Here is a 19944-nt window from a genome sequence, read left to right as displayed (position 1 = left end):
ATGAAGGGAAGGTAGTCCACACAGCCTATCTGGACCTCGCAAAGGCATATGACACAATACCCCACTCGGGCATCATAGATAAGCTATCCAGCCTAAATATAAACCCCTATGTCACAAGATGGGTCGCAAACTGGCTCAAAGACAGAACCCACAGAGTAAGAGTTGCTGGAGCCATGTCAGACTTGAAACCGGTCACAAGTGGCGTCCTACAAGGTTCTGTCCTGGGACCTCTCTTGTTCGGTATTTACTTTTCTGAGGTACAGGCCAATGTGGGAGGACTATGGCTCACCAAGTTCACAGATGACTGCAAACTGGGCGCCATAATCGACTCTCCAACTGACACAAACATCCTTCAAAAAGGTCTCACAGAGATGGATAACTGGTGCCAGAGCCATGGTCTAAAGCTAAATGCCAAAAAGTGTATAGTCATACCGTTTGGCAAAAACAATGTGCCCACAAATTACCACATGGGTGGTAACCCATTAAGTACAGAGAAAGTAATTAGGGATCTGGGGACCCAAGTTGATAGCAATCTCTCCTTTGACAACCACATTGCCAAAGTGGTTAGAAAGACCTTCTACATAGCCCACCTCATCATGAAAGGATTCACATCTAGATCAAGAGAGGTAATCGTGCCCCTTTATTCATCCCTCATCAGGCCCATCATAGAATACAATGCCCCCTTTGGGATGTACCTTACCTGACACCTGCAGCAATTAGAAAGACCCCAAAAGTACCTCACCAGGAGGATCAAGGGACTCAAACAGATGCCATATGCTGCTCGGTTAAAAAAACTCCAGCTCTACTCAGTTGCATACCACCTACTTCAAAGCGATCTATGCCTGACATATAAAGCTATGTCCAACCCAGAATTAATGGACATGCTCCACCTCAGTAAATCTAAATCCCTTAGAGCCATGCGCTCGAGGGACTTGAACCTCAGCACAGAAATAAATAGAACATGCTGGAGGGACAGATTCATAACCCAGAGGCTCCCTTCGCTCTGGAATAGAATTCCAATTCATGTTAGGCAGTGCACCTCACTGACTCTCTTCAAGAAGAATCTTGATGAGTGGATGGGGGATCGTAGGTTTGTCCCGGGGATTACTTCTGTGTCACTATTAGACAGAGGCACAGTAAACTAAACTTTAAAAAGGGCACAGTATACTCAAATCAAGGGGTGCCGTAAGCCAAACACAATCGGGCTAGGCTTATAAATGCCCCAGGGCAGTTAGCCTAGTATGAACCTATGAACCTATGAACCTATGAAATGAATGCCACTGTAAATCAAGTTCTGAGGAACATGAGATTAAAACATAAAAAACAACAAAAAAGCATGATGTTCATGGGGGACTATACCCCTCTCACCCCCAAAAGGACTGCAAGTCACATAAAACTGTGTAACAAAATAGAAACATAGCTATCAACCCCTTAGTACAGAAAATCCGGACAAAGCCCAAACTAGTGGGAGTCAAAGGCCTACAAATAGGGACAGATTTTAAATATTGCTCTTATAAACTTAAAAGGTTGCTAGAATAACATGACTTGTGTTAACATGCATTTTCTGAATAATATGAAGTCTAACACTCAAATATATGTCATTATTTGCTGACTTCAGGCTTCAGTGATTTACCAGAAAACCACAACACTTATGAGGAACTGACCAAAAATATGTGGTGAAAATCTGGACAGTTGAGAGATATGGAGGAGGGGGTACAGAGGGGCAAAAGTTCCCTTGTTGGATGTGTGTGGCCATCTTTCACTGACATTAAGTCGGTATTGCCATTACAGTTTCCGTTTGTATACTTCAACCTTGTTAAACTTAATGTTCAGAAAGCACAGAACTAAAAACAGGCCAAACACTTAACTGACAACTTCATCAGAATGACAAGTTGGCATCACCCACACTTGCAGAAAGTGCCCTGGTGGGTCCTAATGTAACAATCGCTCAAACAACTCTAACAAATAGGCACAATTAACACAGCATGTGTTATATTAGACCTTCCATGATGACGACAACAGCCATGGATGGTCCTTTATTTCCCTTTAGAGAATGGGTGACCTGTAGATTGGATGCAGATTGGAGAACAAACATTCTCCTGCAGCAAGGTGTTAACCTACAGCTGATGCCCGATGAAAAACGAGTCTACCATTTCATGGCAGCATATCAAGCTGCTGTGGAGCTTGGGATGAAAATAACCTAACAGCCACCATTATTTTACACTTGCTAAGCAGCGCTGTTGCTGTTTAGCCAGTGTAAAATATATAAAAAATAAAATAAAAAAAAATGTGTGGGTGTGTTTATGTCTGTGTCTATGTGTGCATGTCAGGGAGAGCGAGATTGATTGAGCTATTTTACACTCATTAAGCAGCACTTTTAATGTTTAGTGAGTGTAAAAACTAAATGAAAAAAGAAAAGTGTGTTTATGTTTCTGTTGTTTATGAGTGTATGAATGCTTGCATGTATGAAATTGAGGTGTATCTGAGTGAGAGAAAGAGAGAGTGAACAGTGAAAGCGATCGAGCAGTGGCAACAACAGCTGTTAAGAGACTTGCATACCTCTCAACCTCTTAGCTCAAGATACCTGGATAAAGCCTAAAATAAAAAAGGCTTAAAATATGAACATATTTAAATATTGATGTTATAAAAATCACAAACTTGCATGAATAATAAGATTTGTGTTAGCATGTATTTTTTTAAGTGCAAGTGTTTGTGTGTAGGACAGACAGAGTGAGATCGATGGGCCAGTGGAGGCAGCAGTAAAAAGGTTTGCATACCTCTTGACCTTTTAGCTTAAGAAATCTGGATAAAATCTTAAAGAGGGAACAAAGGCTCAAAAACAGAAACAGATTTTAAAGGTTGTCCTTAGTAGCTTAAATAACAGGATTTGTGTTAACATGAATTTTCTGAAGGAAATAAAGTCTGAAAATATAATGTATGTCATTATTTAGTGACTAGCAACGAACCAAACATTTTAGGAATAAGGGACCAAAAAATAAAGTAAATATATAGATATTTAAAAAAATATATATATTTTGGATGTAAAATGCTTCCTCCAACACCTACATATACTACAAAAACTTTGTAACAAGTGGTGGAACTATTTTACATAAAAAATACATAAAAAATAGTAATAAAAAAGTAAGTAAAACACAACAATTTTACAACCAGCCCATTCTCTAAGGGCATAGCCGGCCTTAGGCATAGGCTAACTAGGTGGCCACCAAGAGGTGTCACTCTAGCAGGGGCGTCTTTTCCAGTATTTATTTGGGGTAGGTAGACCAGGATGGGGGCACCGGGTAGTGTGGTGGGGGCACAGTGTATCCCTTTTGCCTAGGTCACCAGTTGACCTAAGGCCACTCCTGTTAAGGGCAATTATGCCCTCCAGGGTGTGTGTTATTATGGAAATAAAGCCCGTCCAGAAATGTAAAGGATCTCCGTCTACGGCGTCAGACCTCAGAACACCACTGAATGGGCGTTATGGCTGCAATAACATACACCCTGTCAGGCATTATTGCTTGCTTAGTTACCGCATTCTTCAAACATCCGCAAACGAGTTAGTGCACATTGCAATAAGTTACAAACAGATCAAGTTTTCATCTGATATATTATTTATATTATTACACGGCTTCCAGATAAGGAAATATGATAACTGTTTATATGTATATATATATATATATATATATATATATATATATATATATATATATATATATATATATATATATATATGTATATATATATATATATATATATATATATGTATATGTATATATATATATATATATATATATATATATGTATATATATATATATATATATATATATATATATGTATATATATATATATATATATATATATATATATATATATATATATATATATATATATATATATATATATATATATATATATATATATATATATATATATATATATATATATATATATATATATATATATATATATATACATATATATATATATATATATATATACATATATATATATATATATATATATCCATATATGGGTCTAGGACATTTCACTGAATGCACATTTCACTGAAACTCAAATTAGTGTACACTTTTCACTGAAAGCTCAATTCACTGAAAACTCATTTCACTTAAACACATTTCACTGAAAGTTATATATGGCCTTTTCCCCACTGTAGTGCGACCCTGGAGTTAGTATATATAGTAAGGTGGAGGTGTGGGGGGGCGTAGCCTTCCACATATTTTAAACTATATACAGGGATACTTGCAATTCCAATATATTACTCTTTTCCGAACTTAATATATGCTGAAAATATGTGTGTGTGTGGGGGGGGCTATGCCCCCCCAAACCCCCTTACTATATATACTAACTCCAGGGTCACACTACAGTGGGGAAAAGGCCATATATAACTTTCAGTGAAATGTGTTTCAGTGAATTGTGCTTTCAGTGATTTGTGTTGTCATTTGAGTTTCAGTGAAATGTGCATTCAGTGAAATGTCCTAGACCCATGTATATATATATATATATATATATATATATATATATATATATATAAAATGCAGTCACTTTGCTAGTAGGTGGGATGTTTATTGAAGCTAAACATTGTCTCCCTTTTTAAATCGATACCTAAATTATTGAAGAACACACACACACACACACACACACACACACACACACACACATATATATATATATATATATATATATATACATATATATATATATACACACACACACACACACACACACACATAGGGGTTGCCACCTTTTCAAATGCCCAAAGTGGGACATTTTTGGTATAAACGTCAGACTTTGCAGGGGGAAACATACCCACGGCCAGTATAAAGGACAGCGCTTCACTTTTTGGCCTAAATAAAAGCTTATTCTTGTGGCATGCTTATTCTGTTTCTTATCACATTTAGGTGTTTCAAATACAGAATAACTGTTTTATGAAATCTATTACATAAAATATAGGAAATATGTTTGTCCTAAAATCTCAGGACATTTGCCAATGTTTCCATTTCTCTGCAGGACACAACTGCCCAAACAGGGACTGTCCCTCGCAAAGTGTGACAGGTGGTAAGGTAACCCTACTACACACACTTTGAATAGGAGGTGGAGGTTTATTGGAGCTAAACATTGTCTCTCTTTTTTAATCGATACCTAAATTACTGAAGAACGATTGTATGCACACATTCAGAAAGGACGCGGAACGACATTTCAGGTGAGGTATGTGCCTTGAGGACGACAATATTAGATGCAAGTTTTGTTTTGTGCACATGTCAGAACTTCCTGGCAGTGTAGCTTTCTAGGAAGTGACGTTAAGGTCGCGGCTTCAACCATTATCTTTCTCTTTGTGAAGATGATGCATTAATGGGATTCTTGTCTGGGTTTTGGATTTGTATTGTTGAAACAGAGCGCAGGATACTGTAACAGATGGTTATCGTTGTGAGCGGTCTTACTTTTGTGGGGTTGATATGCTGAACTGTGCTATTGGTGGAAGGATAGTAAAAGTGGTGCTAAGAGGAAAGAACCTGTTTTTTTTTCTTACATCTTGAAGCCTGATGACAGCTTTTGCTGAGCAAACCTTTTTGGAGGTATGCCTTTTGACTACTTCGTTTGCAGTTTTGGTAATTAAATTTTGTAGTTAGTATTCCTGCTTTGTGGTACGTTTAGATATGTTGGATCATGTTGAAAGAGTGTGCTTTATGGTTTATTGATTAGTATCTTCTACCCTGGCAACAAATCGGTATGTGAGACGGTCATGTGTCTTATTTTTTATTTAGTTATTAGTTGGCAGTATTGTTAGTGTACTGTCATATTATTATCCTACTCTTTGCTGTTTCAGTTTTCTTACATTCTTGGTTCTATCAGATTTAACACCTCACTGTTTTCATTCGTTCATCTTCACAATCTGTTCCACCCCTACACGCTCCCGTCTTTTCTAACGTCTTCACAGTTTACTACCTCTTGTAAATTGCAGTTTGGTGTATTCATTTTTGCAGCAAATTGTTTTACCTGTGTTTGTTAATATAGAAAGTGTGTAAATATGTGTTTATATTTCCACACTTGTGTCACACAAATCAAGCGTATACTTATGTGTATGTATGTACGTGTGTGTGTGTATATATATATATATATATATATATATATATATATATATATATATATATACATATACACACGTAATGCGATCACATGTGATGAGATAACACTTCTGCTGTGTTTTTATTATATGTATATAGAAAACGTGTGTATATGTTTGGGCAGCCATGGCGAACAGTGTCCTTAGTTAATGTGTTTGCTTTCTGCTTAGAGTAATAGGGTAGTAGGACAGTTTGACAGCTGCATGCTGCTGTCCTGACATGTTAAACTTTATTAATGTAATTCACATAAATTTATATTGAAGTGAAATATGAGGCTGACATTTCTGTAGTTCTGAAAAGAAATGTTGAAAAACTAGTAAAATAAATCCTGCACCAGCAACTGTATTGGAAAACATTATCATTTTACTGTTATTTAAAAATGTGCAGTGTTTTTAATAATAATAGTAAGGAAAAACATGTTATCATATCTCCTAAAACATATTTTGGTTTTCCGGTAAGTCATTGAGGATTACAGTCATTTAATAATGTCCATGTCATCACCAAGGGACACACCAACAGAGTAGCTGCTTTGTTAACGCTGAATGAAAGTGGTCATAAAACATTAAAATCATATTAATTTTTCTAAAAGGCCAATATTACAGTGTTTTATTGTCTGAGTTATATTTAATTTTAGTATATTTAAAACAAAAAAAATGTGTATGTTATGGTTTTTTGTAACAGTAACTTTTGCACAGTCCAGTGTTTTCAACTATCTTCTGTTTTAGTCAAAGTTTTTCTTTCCCATCTAAGCTGAAAGTGGATCTAGTGTAAAGGAAGGCTCGGTTACAAAAACAAAATAAACTGATAAGGTTATAGGGTTATGCTGGAAGCTGTATGGTGGAATAGGGAATGTGTAACTTGATGCTGGTTGTCTGATTATACTTTTATAGTTGAGTTTGTGTATACTTGTCTCTGAAACACTAAGTTGAGCTGCATGGTAGACAGAAAGGATGCATAGTAGTGGGATGTCTGACTGGGGTTTGTACAAGTATTAGTTCAGACTAATCAACCCCAGGCTGAGCAGCAGTAAACCTCACCCAAGAGAATTCCTGTCAGAATGACCAGATGATTGACAGTGACAATGGCATGCCCCCAGTTGTGATGCTAAATGTAGCTTTATGTTTACAGCATTATTTCTATAAATTTGATAGGGTAGTAACGCATTAAAATGTAATTCCATAATAAGTATATATTGAAAATAAATAATTTATTTTTGGTATGGCACACTGACTGATTTTAGTTACTGAAGCGCAGTACAACTGTAGCGCAGTACAACTGTATTAATTTTTTCTGATGGCTACTGTATTGGAACTCAAGTCGCATTACTCCATAAGAAGGTTGTTGAATTTTTTTAAGTTAAACTACTACTGTGATATTTTACATTGGGACTTGCCTTCTGCACAGGCAGATTGTGCTAAATCACCACCCCTGCTGTCACATAGACTGTGGTGATATTAACTGTACTATAATTTACCACATTCCTATACCATGCAACCGCAAAAAAAAAAAAAAAAGAACATAAATAGTGGCAGAAAGCTCATGTCGCACACAATGAAAAAGAAACTGAAGTCAACTTACAGCTTGCTTTTTTTCCCCTGAAAATCCTAGGGAATTCACAAGAGATGACTTCTGAACATAGACACAATTGTTTTGCGGGGAAACTGTCCACAGGAGTTCACTTTTACTGACATGTACACCATAGTGAGGTTAAGATTTAAAGCTTAGGCTCATAGGTTCATAGATTAGTATTGGGCTAAATGCCCATGTGGGCTATTTTAAGCCCAGCCAATTACCCCATGTCAGAATCAAACCCTGCACCTTGTGTCTATAAGGTAAACCCTTTAACCATTATGCCAACCTCCCACTCCTTTGTTGTTTCATCCATTACCCCATTTGCTGCCTCCAGTTCAATTACCATTCAATAAAACAAACTGAATAGAAAAAGAAAAACAAAACTTTAAGGGCTAAATGTGTGAACTTAAAGTTTAGGTGAATAAAATGTAATAGTTTTGTTTTTTCTGTTCTGAAACTAAGCGACAGGGAGTAAAATAATTTAGTACTGCAACAATTTATTTCTGACGTTTGTGTATAAGACTAAGACTACAGGCTTCCTCCATCTGGTAGTGCAGTGTGAAATGCTGACAAATCAGTTGCACTCACCCACTGCCAGCACTACCAGCGGAAGGCGAGTCCTAGTGTAAAATATGGGTACTGCCATCCTATCTCTTAATCCCTGCCATATTTTGTAGCAGTAACCATTATGTCGAGATCAGACAAGAGTCCCCGTGGACTATGATGTTTGCAGATTACATTGTGATCTGTAGTGAGATTAGGGAACAGGTTGAGGAGACCCTGGAAAGGTGGAGATATGCTCTAGAGAGGAGAGGAATGAAGGTCAGCTGGACTAAGACATAATAATATGTGTGTGAATGAGGGGGAGAATAGAAGAATAGTGAGGATGCAGGGACAGCAGTTGGCGAAGGTGGATAAGTTTAAATACTTGGTGTCAACACTTCAGGGTAGTGGCGAGTGTGGAAGAGAGGTGAAGAAGAGTATAGGCAGGGTGGAATGGGTGGAAGAGTGTCAGGAGTGATTTGTGACAGACGCGTACCAGCAAGATTGAAAGGGAAGATCTACAAGAGGGTAGTGAGACCAGCTATGTTATATGGGTTGGAGACAGTGGCATTGACAAAAAGGCAGGAGTCAGAACTGGGTTGGAGACAGTGGCATTGACAAAAAGGCAGGAGTTAGAACTGGATGTGGCAGAGATAAAGATGTTAAGATTTTCACTGGGTGTGATGAGGGTAGACAGGATTACGAATAAGTATATTAGGGGGTCAGTCCAGGTTGGACGGTTTGGAGACAAAGCCAGAGAGGCAATATTACGTTGGTTTGGACATGTGCTGAGGAGGGATGTTAGGTATAGTGGGAAAAGAATGCTAAGGATGAAGCTGCCAGGTAAGAGGAAAAGAGGAAGGCCTAAGATAAAGGTTTATGGATGTGGTGAGAGAGGACATGCAGGTGGTTAGTGTGACTGAGCATGATGCAGAGGACCGGGAGAAATGGAAACAGATGATCTGCTGTAGTGACCCCTAATGGAACAGCTGAAAGAAAAAGAACTACTACTATGTCTACTGTTTGGCTGACACCAGTTTTATAGATATAAAATACCATACAGATAAAACATATCATACTCAGGAGGTAAGGGAACGAAGTCTCTCCTTGGTACTGTTCACACTGTTATAGTTTATAAGTTTTTGTTTATTACTGCATGGGTTTTCCCCACAGTACCTGACATTGGTATTTAAGAAACTTTTACATATAGTATTAATATTTAACCTGAGCTTAAATAGCTGCATAAACAGTGTAAGTTGGGGGGTGACATCCTCCCTTAAAATGCCATTATTTAGTATGTACTTAATCAGTAACAGTTGAAAATGTTTTATTTTAAAATGATGGCATGTACTGTACTGAAAATGCTGAATGTGCTATTTTTAGTTAAAAGTTGCTTAGTACAAGTCGAGCTCAACCAGCTCAGAAATTTGTTGTTAGCAGTGCCCTGCAGCAACCTAGCTAGGGGGTGATTAATGTAAACAAATGCTGAAATCTTGATTAGGCATACTGTTTTAACACAAGTTTGCTTTTATTATTGGGAAAGTCTTGTGTAATTTGTGGTTAAAATCTTTTCTGGACAGCCAGTCGTATGCGGAAGCAATTTTAATATTAACTTGGTATTTATTGGGTCTGTTTTTATGGGTGCTTTAGGTTAGAAACATCTAATGTTCAATGGAGTACATCAATGAAAGTGCATCTGAAGTGGTTTATTAATTCTGAAAAGTCTCATCCGTTTTGATGTAGTATTTTTTCCTGCCGTAACGTGATATAATACTAGGCACAAGTTTACCTTAAACCTTCTGTCTTAGTGACACGCAAAGACAGTGAACCTTTTAATACAGAAGCATCAAAGATAATCTTAAGTTTGTATGACTGTACGTTTTGCTAGGCATTGTTTGACTCTTTTGAAAGGAGTACATTATTTTTAAATGATTTTAGTACTCCTTGAGAGAAAATTGCACAACCAAACTCAGCTGAGTCATTCTTCTTCTTTCGGTTGCTCCCGTTAGGGGTCGCCCCAGCGGATCAACTGTTTCCATTTCTTCCTGTCCTCTGCATCTTGCTCTGTCACACCAACCACCTGCATGTCCTCTCTCACCACATCCATAAACCTTATCTTAGGCCTTGCTCTTTTCCTGTTACCTGGCAGCTTCATCCTTAGCATCTTTTTCCCAATATACTCTACATCCCTCCTCAGCACATGTCCAAACCAACATAATCTTGCCTCTCTGGCTTTGCCTCCAAACCTTCCAACCTGTGCTGACTCTCATATACTTATTCCTAATCCTGTCCTTCCTCGTCACACCCAGTGCAAATCTTAACATCTTCAACTCTGCCACGTCAAGCTCTGACTCCTACCTTTTTGTCAGTGCCACTGTCTCCAACCCATATAACATAGCTGGTCTCACTACCCTCTTGTAGACCTTCCCTTTCACTCTTACTGGTACTCAACTGTCATAAATCACACCTGACACTCTTCTCCACCCACTCCATCCTGCCTGTACTCATTTCTTCACCTCTCTTCCACACACACCATTACTCTGAACTGTTGATCCCAAGTATTTAAACTCATCCACCTCTACTCCCTGCATCCTCACCATTCCTATATCCTCACTCTTATTCACACACACACATATTCTGTCTTAGTCCTGCTGACCTTCATTCCTCTTCTTTCTAGAGCATATTTACACCTCTCCAGGATCTCCTCCATCTGTTCCCTACTCTCACTACAGATCACAATGTCATCTGCAAACATCATAGTCCACGGGAACTCCTGTCTGATCTTGTCTGTCACTGTCCATCACCATTGCAAATAAAAAGGGCTCAGAGCTGATCCTTGATGTAATCCCACCTCCACCTTAAATGCATCCGTCACTCCCACCGCAGACCTTGCCGCTGTCACACTACCCTCGTACATATCCTGTACCACTCTTATATACTTCTCTGACACTCCCGACTTCCTCATACAATACTACAACTCCTCTCTAGGCACCCTGTCCTATGCTTTCTCTAAGTCCACAAAGACACAATGCAACTTCTTCTGACCTTCTCTGTACTTCTCCATCATCACTCTCAGAGCAAACATTCCATCTGTAGTGCTCTTTCCTGGCATGAAACCATACTGCTGATCACTAATCATCATGTCCCTTCTTAACCTAGCTTCCAGTACTCTTTCCCACAACATCATGCTGTGACTGATCAGTTTTATCCCTCTGTAGTTACTACAGCTCTGCACATCACCCTTATTCTTAAAAATCTGCACCAAAACACTTTTTCTCCATTCGTCAGGCATCCTCTCACTTTCCAAGATTTCATTAAACAATCTAGTTAAAAACTCCACTGCCATTTCACCTGAACACCTCCATGCTTCCACAGGTATATCATCTGGACCAACAGCCTTTCCATTCTTCATCCTCTTCATAGCTGTCCTTACTTCCTTCTTGCTAATCCACTGCACTTCTTGATTCACTATCCCCACATCATCCAACTTTCTCTCCCTCTCATTCTCTTCATTCATCAGCTCCTCTCTCTTTCCATCTGCTCAACACACTCTCCTCACTTGTGAGTATGTTTCCCTCATTATCCTTTATCACCCTTACCTGCTGCACATCTGTACTAGCTCGGTCCCTCTGTCTAGCCAATCGGTACAGGTCCTTTTTCTCCCTCCTTAGTGTCCAACCTTTCATACAACTCTTCATACTGAGTCATTGATGTCAACAATTGTTTTATAAGGTTTTCTGACATTTGATGTCATTCTTCAGTTTTAGTGAGTTGAATTGTCCAGTCCAAGTGGAACACCACCAGATTTTTGCAAATAGTGTATTGCTGAAGGTGTCAGTTAAAACAATAAGTGTGGAAGATCATAGAGAAAAAGTCTAGAGGGACTGGATAAACTTGAAAAACTGTTATAAGGTTTCATGCTAAATGTTCTTTTGCTGTAAGTGATATTGGCATCTGTGGTCATCTTGGTAATATAAAGCAGTGATACAAATTATGCATTGAAAAAAAGTTTAAACTTCTTGCCAAATACTTTGCACTGATTTATAAACAGTCTGTGCATTTAGAAGTCGGTGCATTCTTTTTTGTGTTTTTGTTTACCTGTTAAAATTGGTAAAAGCCTGTGCATCTTAAGATACATCTTTTCACTTACTAAAATGGTTACATGTTAAAGGAAGCCATGTGCTTTAGGTTATGTTGTTTTGAATGCTGATTTTTTCAAATGAGTTTGTACTATCGCATCACTGTAAACTCTGCATCAGGTTGACCTACCATATATTGCTGCTGTGCATAAACATATATCTGTAAAGAAGAGGGCGCTGGAATTTACTGATGGAGGCTAACTAGCAAAGGAACCAAGGTATTGGGGCAAATAATTAGACAGCGAAAGATAACAGAATGGGAAGAGGCAAAGAAGACATTTGGACTGTGGGGTCACGACTCCTTTCCCTATCAGGGATTGATATCAGAATATAGGGAAAGAAAAAGGATTCCCCTATTTCTAAGTGAAAAAGCTGCTGTTAAAAAAGAAAAAATAGTAGGGTGTACAAAATATTACACAATAACTATAGGAATCGATCAGAAAATGTCGGAAGAGAGAAGTACTCCATCTGCCCCTCAAGATATACTTGAAACTGGCTTACCTCCACCTATCGCACAAGGCCAAGTCCTAAAAGTGCTATCAAAAACTAAAAATACTTGTGTTGGAGGTACCCACTGTGGGAGAAGGATCAGGCTGTGATCCCACAGAGAGGTTTGGTGGTTGGCAGACACTAGGGCAAAAACTGCAGAAATGCCTTGTGAAGGGTGCCATACATAACAGTCCTGGAATTTGAAGAAGACAAAAGAATAAAAATTACCAAAGATCCGATTTGTGGAAAATGGTTATTTGCTATATATCAAGCAGAAGAAAAGCATGTTTAATTTGGCAGTCAGGTGATATCATGAGGAAGGTGTGAGATTCAAGTTAACACATCCATTTGGTGTCTTTAGAATATTCTTTTTCCTGTAGAATCAAGGATTTATTTGAGTGTAAAACAAGCGAAAGGAGGCTGTTAGCCTTCTGATACGAGGAAAACCCATAAAGCGATTGTGCCAGTGAAACCTTTTCATGCCTCAGCAACAGATAAGTCTAGGATCTGACTAATAAAAGATAAAAAGCCTAGGAACAAAATCAGGAGTACCTTGGACTCTTAACAAAAGATTGTTGTTGGGGAAATAGAAAAGCTCAGGGATACCAACAACAAAAGGAAATGGGGGGAACTGTAATCACCAAACCCACTAGAGGTAGTTGCACACATGTGAGTTATGGTTCTGCAAAAAGAAATGGTTTTAAAACACTGGGAGATTGTTCACTGTGTTAAACTGGTGGGTGAACTTTAAAGTATAAACCTAATTTTCTTGCTTTTTTTTTCCTAGTGTTTAGAAGAGTGTATGGTGTAAATCACATGTTATTTTGTCAAGTATGCAGTCAGAGATATTTTAAAAGTGAAGTGGGAACGTTTTATCAGTGACAGATTGTATATGCTAATGAAATTCAAGTAAGAAAGTATTTTTGTTAGCTGTAATGTATTTGGGCTTTACACTTTAACAGTATAAGAAAAACTGGAAAGAAACAAGCCCCAGTTGGATTATGCTGGTAAGCAAACTGAATAACTAACTGTACTTAATACAGTGTTGTGCTTGTGGGCTGCTGGAGATGTAAATGTGTACTGATTGTAAATGTGTATGTATATGTCTGTGTGTATATGTATGTATATATATATATATATATATATATATATATATATGTGTATATATATGTATGTATGTATCTGTACACAATGTGTATTTGTATATATAAAATGCAACGATTGACCCTCTTTTTGTAGAGGTGAGCATCTAATGTTCTTAGTTTAGCTTGTAGACAGTTTTTTTTCTCATTTTAAGCAGTATGACCTGAAAAAGAGTAGAAATTGTGAGTATTTGTAGCTGTTTTATTGCATTAACAAAGATAAAATTTCCTCTCTGCTAATACCAGTTTTCCACTGAAGACAATCTGTTTGCAGGTGTAGGTGGTTAAATCATGAGACAGCTGAACAGTGTGCTCTAAGTGGAATCTGTTATAGCAGTAACCCACAGCTGGGTGTGGATAATGCTTTTTAGTGGCTCCTTTAAAATAATGTTTCAGTTCCTGGGGGCTTGGCGGTCATGAGATTGAATACAAAAGCTTTAAAATGAACATGCACTTCCAGCATTGTTATCTGATGAAGTTCATGTATATTTTGAACGAAGGCACTTACCTTTCATTGTTTTAAACAAATTTTTAAAGGCTACTGGATTAAAGTTCTTGTGGATTTTATCTATAGCAGTTTGTTTCCTTGGGCCTCTCATTTGTGTTTCACCAGTATTTTTTCAGTTTGTTTTCAGCCTAGTGCTGGATTTACCGACAGTTGATGTGGTTTGGTCATGAGGATGAAGCCCTCATGACCAAACAAAGCCACCATGGGTAAATCAGCATTGCCCATACCCAGCTGTGGGTTATTGCTATTATGCAATAACATTATTTATTTAAGGAAAAAAATACTTATTTTTCTTAAATAATGTCTTTCTGTAACGAGAATGTGGTGTTCTTCCACTTTGTTTACATATCTGGGGGGTTTCTTGATATAATGCGCATGTGTATGGGACTTTTGTTCCCACACCCCTCCCAGGTGTAAAAGGGAATATAGACTCTAATATGTATGTTAGTGTCATTAACTTTAATTTTAGTGTAGGTAATACCTGCGGGTGCAGCCTTTGAATTTGGGCATGTTCTTTTATTTAGAGAGGTTCATGTTTTTTTAGAAAGTGGTATATAGGTTTGTGTGTGTGTTTTGCTATGGTTAATGTGGGATTTATTTGAAAATGTATTTTTTGTTGAGTGATTTTTATTGAAGAAAGATTAATTGAAAATGTGACCTGTTCAAATAGAGGTGAAAAGTAACTGCATGCAGGATCAGTCTGCCAGTTATTAGTGTGTGCTTGTAAGCTGCAAGATGGAAACAGATATCCAAAACAACTGTTTGTTCATTTATTTGTATTTGTTAATCGGGGCACAGATCATTGTTGACCAGTTGGCCTCAGTCTGGGAACAAAGAGAAAATACAAAGCAAAAATAAGACTTGTTTAAAATTGTTATAATGTTAAGACACTGGATTACAAAATGCAAAGTAAGAATAACCTTGCAGTGCAGCACATAATGAAATAATACATGTGGAGAGTCCACAGCAGTAAGCTGTGGATTATATATAAAGATGTTACAAAGAAGCATAACCTAAATAAATCAAAAGCAGGACCTGTGAAAATTGGAAAACATTTTCATTTCCATTTGCATCACCTTTATATTTACACGCCTGCAGGCAGTGAATTAAGATTATAGGCGGAGAGGGCAAGAGGAAGGTATAAGAGAAAAGATGTAATAGGGTGGCATAATAGTTAAGGTGTTTGCCTTAGAAACCATAGGTGCAGGGTTTGATTCTCACATGGGGTAATTGGCTAGGCTTAAAATGGCCCACAAAGCCAGTTAGCCTAGTACTAATTTATGAACCTATAATGAGTGAGGAGCATCTTTGTGAGTAGATTAGATTTGTGGAGAAATATCTAGTAATAGTTTTGTAGTTGAACATGTAGAGGGGTGTAGATGAATTAGAGTATATGATCAGACTGGCAGTGTGGATGGATTAGATTATGTGATCAGACTGGCAATGATGTTTTGATTTTTCAGATAAGTGTTTTTTGAGGTGAGATTGGAAAATGATTTGAGTCAATGTCTGTCTTTTAGATGGCCTGGTTGAGACTCCCACAGTTTGGGTATGAGGTAAGGAAAAACTGGTTGGTGTATAATATGTAAGATTATTAGTTTTTTATCAGAATGAGGAGTGCTTTGTCAGCATTAGTAGTGAATGAAAATGGCTTCCAGGTATTGAAAAAGGGCAAAGTGAATTGAATTAAGAAGTGTGTAGGGTACAAATTACAATGTTAAAGGAAACCGATTTGGATGGAAATGAGCATGTAAATTTGACAAAGAGAGGACTTGAGGATGGGGATTAAATAGTATGTCAGGGAAAAGGGGGGTTATAAAACAGATTATGAAGGGAGCCCTGACAGTCCTTGAAGAGGAAAAAAAGGATAGTAATTTGGAACTGTATGGTAGTAAGTGTTTATTTGCAAGAAAGGAGGATTATGCTGGTATGTGTTTATATTGTACCTAAAATTATCATTCGGGAGTTTAGGAGAATTTTAGAGTAAATAATAAGCTTTCAGTAGGGAATACTACTGATGGTTGGGAACTGGAACCCAGTTGACAATAGTGAGAATGGATTAGGGAACCCAGAAGGGAAATAAGAGGGTAGCTTTTTGAAGACCTATACAAGTACATTTAGTATGAAAGATGTGAATTAAGTAGCTGGAACATCGCATTTGATATTACTCCTAAGATGCAGTCAACGGGCTAGACAGGTTAGAAGTTGTATTTTCACAAGAGTATGTGTATTTAATTGAAAGCTTTGAGATGCATCCTGTAACTATCAGATCTTACCCTACATCTTTATCTTAGTTTTTATAGGTGCAATAATTTAAGAATGAGATATTGTCACTTTCATGCCTATCTGTTGAAAAAAGAGGAATTTAAGGAATGGGTATTGGGTATGATTAAAGAGCTCTTAGGGAAGATACAAATTACTTCACAGGGGATATGTAGTGAGTGAGGTAAAATGAAAATGAAGTTAAGAAGACATTTGGATTACAGGTTAGAGGCTGCTTTCCCTACCAGGGCTTGGTTATTTTAAGTGAAAGACCTGCTCTGGTAGAGTTTTTTGTTGAATCTAGAACAGAAGCAGCTGTTAAATGAATAATTAGTAGGGCATATAAATTATTGCATGATAACTATAAGAATCTATCAGAGGAAGTTAGAAAAGATTGGGAAGAAAGACTGGAAAAGCAATGTACAAGAAGGTTTGGGATCTTTGCTTGTAAGTATTTACATGGGTATTTTATACCTCCTAGCTTGCTTCAAAGCATTTTTTCCTTGGGTAGATAGCAAACATTGTAGGTGTGATGGGGGGAAATAGATAACTGGGAACATATGTTTTGGGAGTGTAATGAGTTGTTAGAGTATTTTTAGGGGATTTTTAAAATCTGTCAGAAATATTGGTTGAGCGAATGACTGTAAGTAAGGAAATAATTTCTTCTTTTGTGTGGGATACTGGATCTGAATTGCTTAGATGTACTAGGGCCTTATTACATTTAATACTGTTCTCTGCCAAAGAAGCAGTTACTAGAAAAATGTAAATCAAAGTCTACAACTATATTTCATGTATTGAATATTATATAAGAGATAAAAGACTTGGAAGAGGGATCTTTAGAAAAGGGGAGGAGCAAATTAGGAGTAAGTTGAAATGAGTGAGGTTTAATGGAAGTCAGGAATTCAGCAATTTTTTTATAAGGCTGTATTGATAATATGAGCAAAGAAAAGTCATGTGATGTATATTAAGTGGGAAAATGTTAATATGTTTTTTCTTTCCTGTTAATATATGTTTGTCTGTGTCTTAAGTGATAATTTAATATAGGTGTTTAAAAATGAAAATGGAGTTTAGCATATGACAAAAGTGAGAGAGATGGGAAAGAAATTCTGTTTAGAATGTTAGTGCTGCAGAAAAAGAAGAATCTCGCAGAACATGAGGAGATTCATGTCGGAGTGCCAAATGGGAAGTAAAAAGTATTTGAAAAAAAATGTTTGAGAAAGACTAGAGCATAAAAAAAAAAAAAACTTTGATCACTACACCTTAGGACACGGAAAGAGTTGTAGCCAAACTTGGGGAGTCTATGATAAAAACAACCAGAGATCTTAGAAGTGTTGGAGATATTTTGGACATTTCATGAAATTGTGTAAAGCAGGGAAATGTAGAAAAGAAGACACAATAGAAATAGAAATATTTATGAAAGGGTTAGTTATGCCATGGTTAGAGGAAGATGAGGTTCAAGAATTGGCATCTAAGGTAGAAAAATTGAAATAAAAACAGTGATATATATAGTCAACAGAAAAGTCTCCAGAACACTATTCCAATGGATGTTGGGGAGGGAAGTGATAAAGATCTAAGATTTGAAAGGCTTTATTTAACAATATTTTAAAAGAGAGAGAGGGAGACTACCAGTACCTTGAATGGGAGTTGTGGTAGCTTTACTACTTTAAGAGAATGGCAAAGTTATTACTAAAATTGATAAAAGTTATGATTTTTTTGCAGGGGAGGCAATTATTTGACAACATTAGTAGGACAATGATGGTTCAGATGGAGGCTTGGTGTAAGAGAACACAACCGGGGAGTATTGGTGCAGAGAAAGCATTCAGTAGAGACAACTGGGATGGTAACATATGCATTCCCTGAGATAAGATAGTAATGCTGTTAACATGGTTATATGAAGGGTTGGCGGCAATAATTAAGGTGAGAGAGTTTTTCTCTGACAAGCTGTGTTTGAATGGGAAACCAGACAGGCATGCCCTCTTTCCCCTTTTGTTCTCTTTATATTTGGAGACGATTCACAATTTTAAGTCTCTTAACTGCTGTGGTAATCAAGAAATGTTGGCTTTGTTTGTAGATATTATTTTGTATTTGATAAATTCAGAAAAGAACACATTGTTATGAAACACTTGAGATAGTTTCAGGACATTTTAGTATATGAAATGAGTTAAGAGAAAAATGAGAACAGTAGCAGTAAGATTACACAAGTTGCTTTAGTAATACCAGTAAGAGTACACAAGTTGCTTTAGTAATACCAGTAAGAGTACACGAGTTGCTTTAGTAATACCAGTAAGAGTACACGAGTTGCTTTAGTAATACCAGTAAGAGTACACGAGTTGCTTTAGTAATACCAGTACTAGTTAGGGACATGATAAGGTGAAATGCTTGTGTATGAATTACAAAGGATTCTGTTAAAGGAGCTAAAACTGTATGGAAAAAATCTAAGTGGAAAGTAGAGTAGTACAGAAAATAAGAAGCCAGAAGATCTTGATTACGGACATGGAAAGTAAAAATATTAAAATACAAGCAGTGAAAATGTCTTTAGTTCCCTAGGTCTTGTGTACAGGTCATGCATATTTTTTTAACCAGAAGAAAAGCTGTCTCATTTGCTTTTGGTTTTATTATCCCTAGGAGTAATAACCTATATATATATATATATATATCAGAAAATATTGTTTGAGTAGGCAGCTAGGATGTATAATTTCAAGTCTCATATGCTGTGCTGAATTAGTGAACTTGAAATTAATTGTAGCAGTTGAAACGAAACAAATTCTCTAAATGTTTAGATATTGCATATATTTTTCAATTTAAGAAATGGAAAGACTGAAATCTACAGTCTGCTGTTATTACTTTGTTCCTGCCCTCATTTCTCTTCACTAGTGTTTCTTCTCTGCTTTAACATGAGTGGGAAGGTAGCAAGTTTGTTTATCCATCTTCTTTTCTCATCTATCTGAACTTGCCTCTCCTTTACATTTTTGCTGTTTTTAAGATTACTCCACATCCTAACTGATGGGGGGAGGAGAATAGAACTGTAAGTTAAGACCTTTTATGCATACAGAGTACAAAGTACCCAGTGGCATCTGTAACTAGTGCTGAAAAACGGGTCTACTTCATTTCACTGAAAACGCACTTCACTAAAACGCGTTTCGTG

The 19944-nt window shown here is 37.1% G+C and overlaps 1 protein-coding gene across 2 annotated transcripts in view; it reads left to right on the top strand.

Moving 5' to 3' along the window:
* Positions 1-5312: 5312 nt before the first annotated feature.
* Positions 5313-19944, top strand: part of N4BP2L2 (NEDD4 binding protein 2 like 2) — a 290582-nt gene continuing 275950 nt past the window's right edge. For both annotated transcript variants that reach the window (XM_044073216.1, XM_044073215.1), the window contains exon 1: positions 5313-5595. The gene's annotated coding sequence lies outside the window, so the exon portion shown is untranslated. The remainder of the gene's footprint in view (positions 5596-19944) is intronic.

Source organism: Protopterus annectens, chromosome 5.part1, assembly GCF_019279795.1.
Source record: "Protopterus annectens isolate FY-2018-M chromosome 5.part1, PAN1.0, whole genome shotgun sequence".
NCBI classification, from domain to species: domain Eukaryota; kingdom Metazoa; phylum Chordata; order Ceratodontiformes; family Protopteridae; genus Protopterus; species Protopterus annectens.
This window is presented reverse-complemented; position numbering and strand designations above follow the sequence as displayed.